The sequence below is a fragment of the Danio rerio genome, chromosome 5 (genome assembly GCF_049306965.1).
Source record: "Danio rerio strain Tuebingen ecotype United States chromosome 5, GRCz12tu, whole genome shotgun sequence".
NCBI lineage: Eukaryota > Metazoa > Chordata > Actinopteri > Cypriniformes > Danionidae > Danio > Danio rerio.
Window position 1 is genome coordinate 15,347,083 of NC_133180.1, and position 12,130 is coordinate 15,359,212.

General features: G+C 35.1%; 1 protein-coding gene across 17 annotated transcripts in view; it reads right to left on the reverse strand.

Moving 5' to 3' along the window:
- Window positions 1–12,130, reverse strand: part of sema4c (sema domain, immunoglobulin domain (Ig), transmembrane domain (TM) and short cytoplasmic domain, (semaphorin) 4C) — a 656,757-nt gene that overhangs the window by 98,187 nt on the left and 546,440 nt on the right. Inside the window, exon 1 of one of the 17 annotated variants that reach the window (XM_073950587.1) lies at window positions 6,115–6,304. The exons of the other annotated variants lie outside the window; for them this stretch is intronic. The gene's annotated coding sequence lies outside the window, so the exon portion shown is untranslated. Of the gene's footprint in view, window positions 1–6,114; window positions 6,305–12,130 lie in introns of those variants that run through there. 17 annotated transcript variants of the gene reach the window in all.

A 12,130-nucleotide genomic window follows, 5' to 3' on the forward strand; every position in this document is an offset into this window, starting at 1 on the left:
AAATTAAGAGGAACATTTTTGTACTTTTTATGTTCTAATATGTACCTTTGAGGTATTAATAAGTACCTTTAAGGTACAAGTCTTTGAAAAAGTATCACCCCAGTAACAGCATGTGTACCTTTGTTTCTGAGAGTGTATAAGCCTATGACCTATGATGAAAATCAACTTTTGTAATCTGTTTGGACAGAACTGTATAGTGTGTTCACTGTCATATTGGAGTAATATAAACACAATAAGTCTCTTTTTTTATTTCCTGACATTAAAACTGCATGTTTGTAATAAAGACAGTAAAATCGATATGTAATTCTTAACCGCTATAATCACCACCGCACAGTTTATTTATTTATGTGTTTGTGTGTGTGTGTGTGTGTGTGTGTGTGTGTGTTTGTGTGTGTGTGTACTGCAAACGGCATTTGTGTGTGACTCATCATTTCAGAAAGCCTTGAATGAATTAACTTGGTATTTTTGACTAGTGACCTTTTTTCAGCTTCATCCGAGTCTGTCTCCATCACTGACTGCTGTTTATCTGACATAACGCATGGCGAGAAGCAGACACGCACATAGGAGCGATTTGAGGGGAGAAGCAGCTCATTTGGATTTAAAGCCACAGGCTACAAAAACAGCTTCATAGTCCTCTGACACCAAAATGGGCAGATTCTGCAGGCTACAACAATAGATCTGATGGGTATTTTGAGCTGAAACTTTACAGACACATTGTGGAGACACCAAAGGCTTATCTTACATCTTGTAAAAGAGGTCAAATACGTGCCCTTGAATAAAACATTTACATTGTGCAGTTATTATAAAGTGTTACCAAAATGGTTATTAGCAATTAGTTATTAAAACTAATATGTTTAAAAATGTGTTGAAAATGATCTCTCTGTTACACAGCAATTGGGATTTTTTTTAAATCATTCTGTATAGATAGATAGATAGATAGATAGATAGATAGATAGATAGATAGATAGATAGATAGATAGATAGATAGATAGATAGATAGATAGATAACGAGAGAGATACTAAGAAAATAACAAAAATATAAAAAAAGTAAAATAAAATGTTTGATTTTAGACAGAATTCTGACCTGAGTGTGTTTCTGTAGGCTTCGTCCTGATAGATTTCAGAGGTCTTTCTGTGCTCTCATCCACACACACACAGAATATGAGAGTACAGCTGAGAGAGTGACAAGCAGCAGACATGAAAGAGAGAAACAGACTTCTAGAGTAAAGAGAATCAGAGGCAGGGCAGATGGATGACACTGAAAAAAAAACAAACACGCACACAAAAAACTGAAGAATCCGAACAAAAACCAGCCGAGATATAGAAGAATATGGCATTACAGAGAGGCTTGAGAACAGCACAAAGAACTAAGGGAAAAGCAAATGAAGTCCACAGAGGGAGAGGAAGTTCTCGGCGGACACAGATGAGGTCATATTTATTAATAACACCCCTACTAATACCAACAGGCTGGGCCCGATGTGACGCTGGGACAATATGCACATGTAAGCATATGTGTGTGTGTGTTCCCTGGCGTATGTGTACGTGTGTAGAAGTTTGTTTAGTAGGACACGCTGCCCCTGTTATAACTCAGATCTGTCAGGAAACACTGCACAGAGAGCAGGAGGAAAGAAAGACGCAGAGAGAGACAGAAAATAGAGGTTACGCAGGGCCACGCTGGTGGTTGGAGCTTGGATGGATTAGAGGCACATCTGTCAAAAGCGAACAGAAACAGAGAGAGAAAGAGAGCAAGAGAGAGAGAAAGTAATTCATATACTGCCGTCTTTACTGCCAAAGCATATTTTACTGCCGTGATTAGGGATGTCAGAAGTAACGGCTCCTCAGTACAGAGTCAATACTAAAATAAAAATAAAATAAGAGATGCAGCAGCCTTTCTATAATATCTGGATTATCATACATCGACTTTGAACACACACTTGCACTCCGAGCTAGTTTATAAATCGGGAATATATAATTAATCATATATATAATAAAAAACCTATCTATCTATCTATCTATCTATCTATCTATCTATCTATCTATCTATCTATCTATCTATCTATCTATCTATCTATCTATCTATCTATCTATCTATCTATCTATCTATCTATCTATCTATCTATCTATCTATCTATCTATCCCTCAATCAATCCATCTTTATATTCATCCATCCATCCATCCACCCATCCATCCACCCACCCACCCACCTAACCATCGTTATATTGTTCTTATATGATATCCATCCATCCATCCATCCAATTATCGATCCATCCAATTTTCCATCCATCCATTTATCCATCCATTTATCCATCCATTTATCCATCAGTCCATCTATCTATCTATCTATCTATCTATCTATCTATCTATCTATCTATCTATCTATCTATCTATCTATCTATCTATCCATCAGTCCATCTATCTATCTATCTATCTATCTATCTATCTATCTATCTATCTATCTATCTATCTATCTATCTATCCATCCATCCATCCATCCATCCATCCATCCATCCACCCACCCACCCACCCATCGTTATATTGTTCTTATATGATATCCATCCATCCATCCGTCCATCTATTCATCCGTCCATCCAATTATCCATCCATCCATTTATCCATCCATCCAATTATCCATCCATCCATCCATCCATCCATCCATCCATCCATCCATCCATCCATCCATCCATCCATTTATCTATCCATCCATCCATCCATCTATCTATCTATCTATCTATCTATCTATCTATCTATCTATCTATCTATCTATCTATCTATCTATCTATCTATCTATCTATCTATCTATCTATCTATCTATCTATCTATCTATCTATCTATCTATCTATCTATCTATCTACCGTTCTTATATGATACCATCCATCTATCCTTCCATCGTTATATCGTTCTTATATGATATCTATGTATCCCTCCGTCCGCCCATCTGTCTGTCTATCTTAGTTTTTCAGAATTCACTTAATTTTTCTGTTCATTTATGGTGGACATTTCAGAAAGACAATGATCCAAAACACAGCCAATGAATGTCTCAAATGCGTTCAGAGAAAGAAAATAAAGCTGTAGAATGGCCCAGCCAATCACCTGACTTGAATCCAATAAAGAATACAAAATAAAGCTCAGATTTGATAGACGAGACCCACAGAACCATGAAGATTTTTACACTCTTATGAAGTCTGTAAATAAACACACCTGAGCAATTCATGTGACTTCATTCTCCATGTGAGAGGCGTCTTTAAGCTACCATAACTACATTTTTTTTTAAATGTTTCAGTACTTCAGTAATTTTTTCTTTGTATCATTTTATTGTTTGTATTTCTTTATTACTTTATGCTTTCTTGGTTTTTATAATATTTTTATGTTTGTATTGTTTGGGTTTTTACCAAAATCTGGTTCAATTCCATTTCAACCGGTCCTTTAGAAATATTATTCCCAGAAAGACACATGACATGTTTAATACTTCATTCCCCTACTCTATGTCCACTGATACTACAATTTATACTATGATTTCCAGGAGGTTCATATGAAGTCCATTCAAAGTCATCAGACTGACCTCTACACCAATCTAACCTAAGTCAGAGTTTTGCCTCTGTCTTTCTTTTCAAGAGACTCTCAGTAGATAAGGATTGAAACTCGATCTCTCTGCTCTATAAGGCCCGCTGGTCTTGACTTCTCCACGGTAATGGATCTCTAATAGACAAAGAGCTAAGAAAGAGGAAACAGAGGCCCCCATTTTGTTCTACTCAGCGGATCCCATGCAGACGCTCTTAAACTCTTTCCCCGGCCTCCATCTAAAATTCATTTAGAACCACTTTCGGTCAACGGCCAGCTAATAAACTGCTGGTAAATGTTGCTAAGTTTAAAAGCCCCTATTAAAAAAATCCACAACGGACTGAGAGCCAATCAATGACTGTGAAATCTAGCTCGCGTCTCGCCTTCAAATTGATACGTTCGGGGTGTGAAGTGCTTCGGTTACAGTCCTGTCACCGCTTTCACTTGACAATATATATTTTCTGTTAAGAAGTGGAATGAAAATAAAATTCGAGGAGGCGTGCAGACACACGGGGAGAGATTAGAGAGAAGGGAGAGATGGTAAGAAGTGCGCCACCGGGCTGGCCTGGGGTCAGTGGCATGAACTGAAAAACAAAAGAAAAAGAGAAAAAAGCAGCAGAGAAGTGGAGAGCACTTGAGGGCTCCTCCTGAGAGGATGCAGGCCACCTGTGCAGCATCCTTGATTACACCAGTAACAAGTGAAGCCAAACACACACAGACACACACACGGTCACACACATGCTCAAACCAATACAGAGATGAAGTTATTCTCCTACAATCGTTCTTCTAAAATACACTGTAAAATATCCATTTGTTAACAGTTTCTGTATGTCGTGATTCACAGGTTTATTGATGGTTAACAATTGCTTTATGCAACATAGGCTCATTCTAAAAACGTTACCCTATATACATTTCTGGAAATCGCGGATTATGTAGGCAAAAGTAAGTAAATGAATGCCATGGGGCGGTAAGACGCCGTTGCTTTTAGCACTTACCAGCTGACCGCTTACTTCCGTATGGACCGCTTTTTTACTTTTACCAGTTTGACCAGTTGCACGCCATGTACATTGGTGGACTTAAGACGCAGAGAGGAGTTGACCACGACGACGAGGTTCGAGTCCGTGAAAAAACAGTTCCAGAAAGTGGGTAAAACAAAAACAAAATCCAAAAAATAATTTAAACAAATAAATAACAGTGTGAGAATGTGATAAAATCTGAAAACACTGTAAAAATCAGGCGAGGGCTTTTCTTTTACTGGATTGCTTTTTAAAACTGTTGGTTGGGTTTGGGGAAGTGTCAATCATTCCTTTTCAAAACACTATTGATTGGGTTTAGGGTCAGTCAGTCAATCAGTCAGTCGACAGCAGCCTCAGGCTGATTTACGCAAGAACAGCAAGAGCAAATGGCTCTCGAGAGAACTCAGGTGAATTTGCAAAAACAAAAACTGCAAAATAAACGTAGCTCCTGCCTGGGACGTATTTAGCGGTCTCCAGAAATGTACATAGCAGTATGTTTTCAGAATGAGCCAGGGTTGGCATTATTGGACATTGATCTATTCTTTGTAGGTTTTTGATGTTGAAAATTCAAAACAGACATTTGAGTGGGTTGAAACAATATATTGTACTTCAATAATCAAGCCTGTAAAACAGAAAAAATACCAGGATTTGATATGGTAATTTAAAACAGACCCAGAGACTATATCACTTTTAAAAATGACAATAGAAGTCACTTTTCTACATCAAACGTTGTTGGAGGAAAGATCAAGGTGCCATAATGCAACTCAATAGCATAAAAAATAAAAAACAAATGCAATTTACAGTAGAAAACTTCATGTTTTACAGTGTAGGGAAGGTTTAAAACAGTTGAAGAAAGCATATCTTCTAATATAGTTATTTGCTTTATCCTGATTGGTCAGTTGTTTTCTTGGTGAAATGTTCTTGTGTTTTGTCCATTTGTCAATGGTTTTCTCCTGGTTTCTGGTCTCTCTGTATTTTTTGCATCTAATTTAAAAAATGTAAACTCAAATAAACACAAATTAAAACAAAATAAATAAATATAAAGTGATAACAATCAGCCAGCTATTTAGCTGTGAAATTATGTCCTTTTCACAGCACTACTCATAAATAAAATAACACATTAAAATGTAACAAAAATGTAACAGAATTTCTTTAATTATGTGAATAATTCCTTAAACAAGGACACTTAAATAGATTAAAAGTGACAGTTAAAGCATTTATAGAGCTATAAAAGAATTTCATTTCAATAAAACACTGTTCTCTTGAACTATGCATCAGTTAATCCTGTAAAAATGTTTGGGTTTCAATAAAATATAAAGCAGTTTTTTTCAGTATTAATAATGACTCTGAAAATTCAGCTTTGTATCACATGAATGAATCCCATTTTAAAATATACTGTATTTAAATATATAGGTAGGTAGGTAGGTAGATAGACAGACAGACAGAAAGACAGACCTATATAAACCAGCATCAGTAGGTTAACCACTGTATCATGCATCTCTAAAAATAGCAGCATCCCTACAGAAACACTGACACTTACATTCTGTCAATACTCCAGGACACGTGATTCGCTCAATCGATGCACATCATGTGTGTGCGATATCCAATCCAGCATTAATTTGTAACTCATACCTGAATCTCCAGGTACAGACTAATGGAGTGAAGCGCTGCAGATTATCCCGGACAGCCCAGAGCGCAGCTTAACCCGCAACAATAACCACATGCACAATGCTGCTTTGTTAAGGCTGGGAGGGGAACCTCACCATCACAACAATACAAATGCACACACAGCGTCACACGGCCATCACAACCACAACAGCCGTGAGACTCGCTCCGTCAGACACACACCTACACACACAGCACGCGATTTAATGCTATATGCCTGGGTTATTAATTAAATAAGAGCTCCCTGAGGGAGAGGAGGGGGTGTGCGGATTGTGAATTTAATCGCCACACATTCAATAACAGCATCTGAAGGCTAAAGAGAGAGGGAGAGAGAGAGACAGAAAAGTACTGTAATGCCAGGCTGGGTTGCCGTAGTGCATTCTTTCAGTGTGTGAAATGATGCAATGCAAAAATAATACTAGATCACATTATAATCAAGTGAGTTGTGAAAACTAGATCACATTATAATCAAGTTAGTGGTGAAAACTAGATCACATTATGATCAAGTGAGTGGTGAAAACTAGATCACATTATAATCAATAATGCAGCTTGTACAATGCAAGCCACTTTTGCAATGCAGCAAAACTAGGCTGCGACCTCTATCATCAACAAAGTAGTCTGTATGATAAGCGAGGGTTGATTAAATAATTGCCAAAAATCTCCCTTAATACATGTCACAAGTCATTTTCGGGAAACGAGCGTTGTAAAACAAAGAGAAGAATTTTGTGATTTGTAAAAAAATGCATTTAACAGTGTGTGTTATTAAGATGCTAGTGTTTTTAAAGATAAACTTTAAGTCAGGGGTTTCCAAACTTTTCAGCCCCCAAAAATGACAATCCCAGTGACTTGCGACCCCCAATATCCTCTGAGGTGGTGTTAAATACAGAAACCTTGCATGCAATGGCACACACACACACACCAATAGACCAAAGTCTATGCTTTTTTTAATTTATTTTTTTAATGTATGTGAGTGCTGTAAATGGGCCACAAGGTTTAACCTGGTGTTATAAAATCAATCTGCTGCATCTGATGCTATTGTTGTTTCTTTAATATAATGTAATTACCCCAGGGGTCGCAATTCAACAGAACTAGTAACTATAAGCTATTATAGTGACTTTATAGTATATAGTAGCTTTAAACAACATTTTTTTTTCTCTTCAGTAGGTTATGGATAAAACATGGTTATTCTTATGGTTTAATAAAAATAAATAGATTTTTGGAAATCAGCAGGCGACCCCCCCCTTCATTGTCCCGCGACCCTTCAGGGGGTCCCGACCCCCACTTTGAGAACCACTGCTTTAGGTAATTGATGACTGCAATGTAATCTACCAGTCCATTTAGACAGCAACAATGTACTAAAAGCTTATATTTATCTATTGCACTTTTTACCAATTTCACAAATGCGAATGATCAAAAAAAGTCCCTGCTCACACAGAAAAAAATAAAGAAATAAATAATTATATACATATACTTGAAATCAGAATTATTAGCCCCCTTATGAATTTTTTTTTTTTTTTGATTTTTTAAATATTTCCTATATGATGTGTAACAGAGCAAGGAAATTTTCACAGTGTGTCGGATAATATATTTTTTTCTTCTAGAGAAAGTCTTATTTGTTTTATTTCGGCTAGAATAAAAGCAGTTTTTAATTTTTCAAAAACCATTTTAGGGTAAAAATTATTAGCCACTTTAAGCTATTTTTTTTTTTTTTGATAGTCTACAGAACAAACCATCGTTATACAATAACTCGCCTAATTACCCTAAACTAGTTAACCTAATTAACCTAGTTAAGCCTTGTGTAAAATGTCACTTTAAGTTGTATAGAAGTGTCTTGAAAAATATCTAGTCAAATATTATGTGCTGTCATCATGGCAAAGATAAAATAAATCAGCTATTAGAAATGAGTTATTAAAGCTATTATGTTTAGAAATGTGTTTAATTTTTTTTCTCTCCATTAAACAGAAATTAGACAAAACAATAAACAAGAGTGCTAATAATTCAGGGGGGCTAATAATTCAGATTTTAATTGTAGGTATATATTTTAACATATATGCATCCATTGTGGTGGTTCATTCCACTGTGGCGACCCCTGATTAATAAAGGAACTAAGCTGAAAAGAAAATGAATGAATGAATGTATACATGCTTGACTATACATTTACCAAAGTCACCGGCCACTTTATTAGTACACCTGTCCAACTGCTCATTAACACAAATTGCTAATCAGCCAATCATATGGTAGCAACTCAATGCATTTAGGCATATAGACATAGAGACATCAAGACGATCTGCTGCAGTTCAAACCGAGCATCAGAATGGGGAAGAATTTAAGTGACTTTGAACGTGGCATGGTTGTTTGTGCCACACAGGCTGGTCTGAGTATTTGAGAAACTGCTGATCTACTGGGATTTTCACGCACAACCATCTCTAGGGTTTACAGAGAATGGTCTGAAAAAGAGAAAATATTCAGTGAGCGGCAGTTATGTGGGCGCAAACGCCTTTTTGAAGCCAGAGGTCAGAGAACAATGGCCAGACTGGTTAAAGCTGTAGCAAAAGTAACTCAAATGACCACTTGTTACAACTGAGGTATGCAGAAGAGCATCTCTGTATGCACAATACATCCAACCTTGAGGCGGAGTTGTCTTGATTTCTGTCTCGAAAAACAAATGAGCCCCACAAAAATGAACACATAAAACTGAACACATCAAAAGCTTTCTGGAGTGAGCTGAAAATAGTGTGTATTCGTCACAAGTACAAAAAAAAAAAACATATTATTACACTGACAGATCAGAAAACATACATACACCCATCAACAGACAACTCCTTCACAGAAATCAGGGCATCCTTCAATGTGCTGTATGCCAAGTTAACACACAGACTGGTTCAATATCAGGTGAGCAACTGAATGTGAACGCTAACAGATAACTCTCCAGAAGTGACAGATGTTCTTCACACTGCTTGCACAACAGCTATATTGTTCTCATTACGTTTAACAAGACAGTCTACACCGCAAACACGCATTGGAGAAGTTGTAATGGCAGCAATACTGTTTTGTTTTTTTGTCACCAGCTCTCAGCATGGATGCTGTATTTGTGGAAGGAGGAAAAGGAAAAAGGGCAGAAAGGTATCCATGGGACCTGGTCTGTTTCTCCCACCCTGTCTTTCACCATTATCAGTCAACCTCTTTTAAAGAGACGCTTTATTGATTTTCTCATGCGTGGCAGAGCCATGGCTTACCAGGGGGGTTTTCTCTTTCTCTCCCTCATTCTCTTTATTTCTCCCTCTCTTTCGAAGTGCTGCTGTACAATCATAATAAAAAGAGTTTTTCTCTCCACGGCTGCCTCTTTTTTTTTTTTTTTTTGTGCGAGGGAACTTTGCTTAATAGGCGCAAAAAATAAGCTCCTAGATAAACTGTTCCATGTGTGCTGGAGAGGTGAGAGAGAGAGAGAGAAAGAGAGAGAGAAGGAGCAGGCAGCACGTGGAAAGGGTCTATTACAAACACACAGGAGCACTCGGCATGAGGATCCAGGGGAAAAAAGACTCACTGGAGGGAAAAGAGATGGAGAGAGGAGCTGAAAGAGAAGGAGTGACTGCAGAGATTGATGCTGTGTTTGCTGTCTGCTGGTTTGCCGTTATCTCTGTTTCTCAGGTCCAGCATTTATGGGGGCTCCTGTGCTTTGCTCTTCTATCTTCCCCTCTCTTTCTCTCCTCTTCTGCCTTTGCGATTTCCATTTAAAGCACTTTACATACTATAAAAATGACACTTTGGATAGTTTTTTTTTTATAAATAAAGTAAAACAATTAAAGAAAACTAAAATAAATGTAATTAAATGTACATCAATTAAATGTACATTTATTCATTCATTTTCTTTTCGGCTTAGTCGGAATAAACCACCAACTTATCCAGCACATATATATATATATATATATATATATATATATATATATATATATATATATATATATATATATATATATATATATATATATAATCTGAATATTTGGAGTAGCCCATAAATTATTATCGCATAGTTATTAACATTTTAATTAAATGAAATAATAAATAAATAAAAAGTCTGAAAAAGCAGTTGGATTAATCCATCCATTACTATCTCATTATCTAGTTAAATAAAAATTAATGGAAATGTAAATAAATTAGTTTAAAATAAAATATATATTAGTTATAAAATATAAAATAAAATATAGAAAAATATTTGGAGTAATCCATCTATTACTATCACATAAATAGTTAAAACAAAATAATACAAATGTAAATAAATGAAATAAAATGAAGAAAGAAAGGACGTGAAAAAGTAGTTTGTAGTAATCGATCCATTACTATCGCAGAGTTAAATAAAAAAATCAAACAAATTTAAATAAAATAATATAAAATAAAATATAGAAAAAATATATGGAGTAATCCATCCATTACTATCGCATAGTAAAATCATGAAATAAATAAAAAAATTCAAATTTAAATAAAACTAAAGAAAGAAAGGATGTGAAAAAGTAGATGGGATAATCCATCCATTACAGTTAAATAGTTAAATAAAAAATGAATACATATAAAAAAAATCTAGAACCGATCTGAAAAAAAAAAAGTTGGAGTAATACATCCATTATTATCGCATAGTTAAATAAAAAATAACACAAATTGAAATAAAATAAAAATATAGAAAAGATCAGAAAAAATTGCTGGAGTAAATACATCCATTACTATTGCATAGTTAAATATTTTAATAAAAATGTATAAATAAATTATACAAATTTATATAAAATACAATATGGGAAAGATCAGAAAAAATATTTGGAGTAATCCATCCTTTATTATTGCATAGTTAATAGTTTAGTACAGTTTAATACAAACTTAAATAAAATAAATAAAGGAACTGAAAAGTATGTGGATAATCCATCCATTACTATCGCACAGTTAAATAGTTAAATTAAAATTTAAATAAAAGTAAATATAGAAAACATCTGAAAAAATATCTGGAGTAATCCAGCCATTACTATTGAATAGTTAAATAAAAAAATAACATGACTTTAGGATTAATGTTCTAGCCACTCATTCCCATACATTTAATGGGAAAGAAAACAGGTTCTGTCAAATTTTTAAAAAATGACAAAAAGCAGCATAAGAAATCCCATTCCATGGAAGAAATAAAGTCATGGAAGAAAACATGAGGTAAAAATAAATAAATAAGGAGATTTTCTTATGACTTATTACGTTAACACTCTACTGCGAAAATGACTTGAGGTTTCTGAGGGTGTGCAGCTCAAGTTAAAGTTTTGCATGAGAAACAAGTAACATTTTATAAAATATTATTAAAACAATTAAATATATTAAAATGCCAGAAAAATACATTAATTCAAAATTATTTCACATATAGTATTATAATAATATTGTTGCATTTAAAGCATTTAGGGGGCGAAGCAGTGCCGCAGAAGATAGTGCTGTCGCCTCACAGCAAGGTGTCAAGGTGTGTGTGGATGTTTCCCAGAGATGGGTTGCGGCTGGAAGGGCATCCGCTGCGTAAAAACTTGCTGAATAAGTTGGCGGTTCATTCCGCTGTGGCGATTTATATGTACAGTTGAAGTCAGAATTATTAGCCCCACTGTTTATTTTTTCCCCAACTTCTGTTTAACAGAGAGCAGATTTTTTTCAACACATTTCTAAACAGTACTTCAATAACTAAATTCTAATAAATGATTTATTTTATCTTTGCCATGATGAAAGTAAATAATATTTTACTAGATTTTTTCAAGACCCTTCTATATAGCTTAAAGTGACATTTAATGATTTAACTAGGTTAATCTAGGTTAGGGAAATTAGGCAATTTATTGTATAACGATGGTTTGTTCTATAGACTATATGGCCTAAAGGAGCTAATA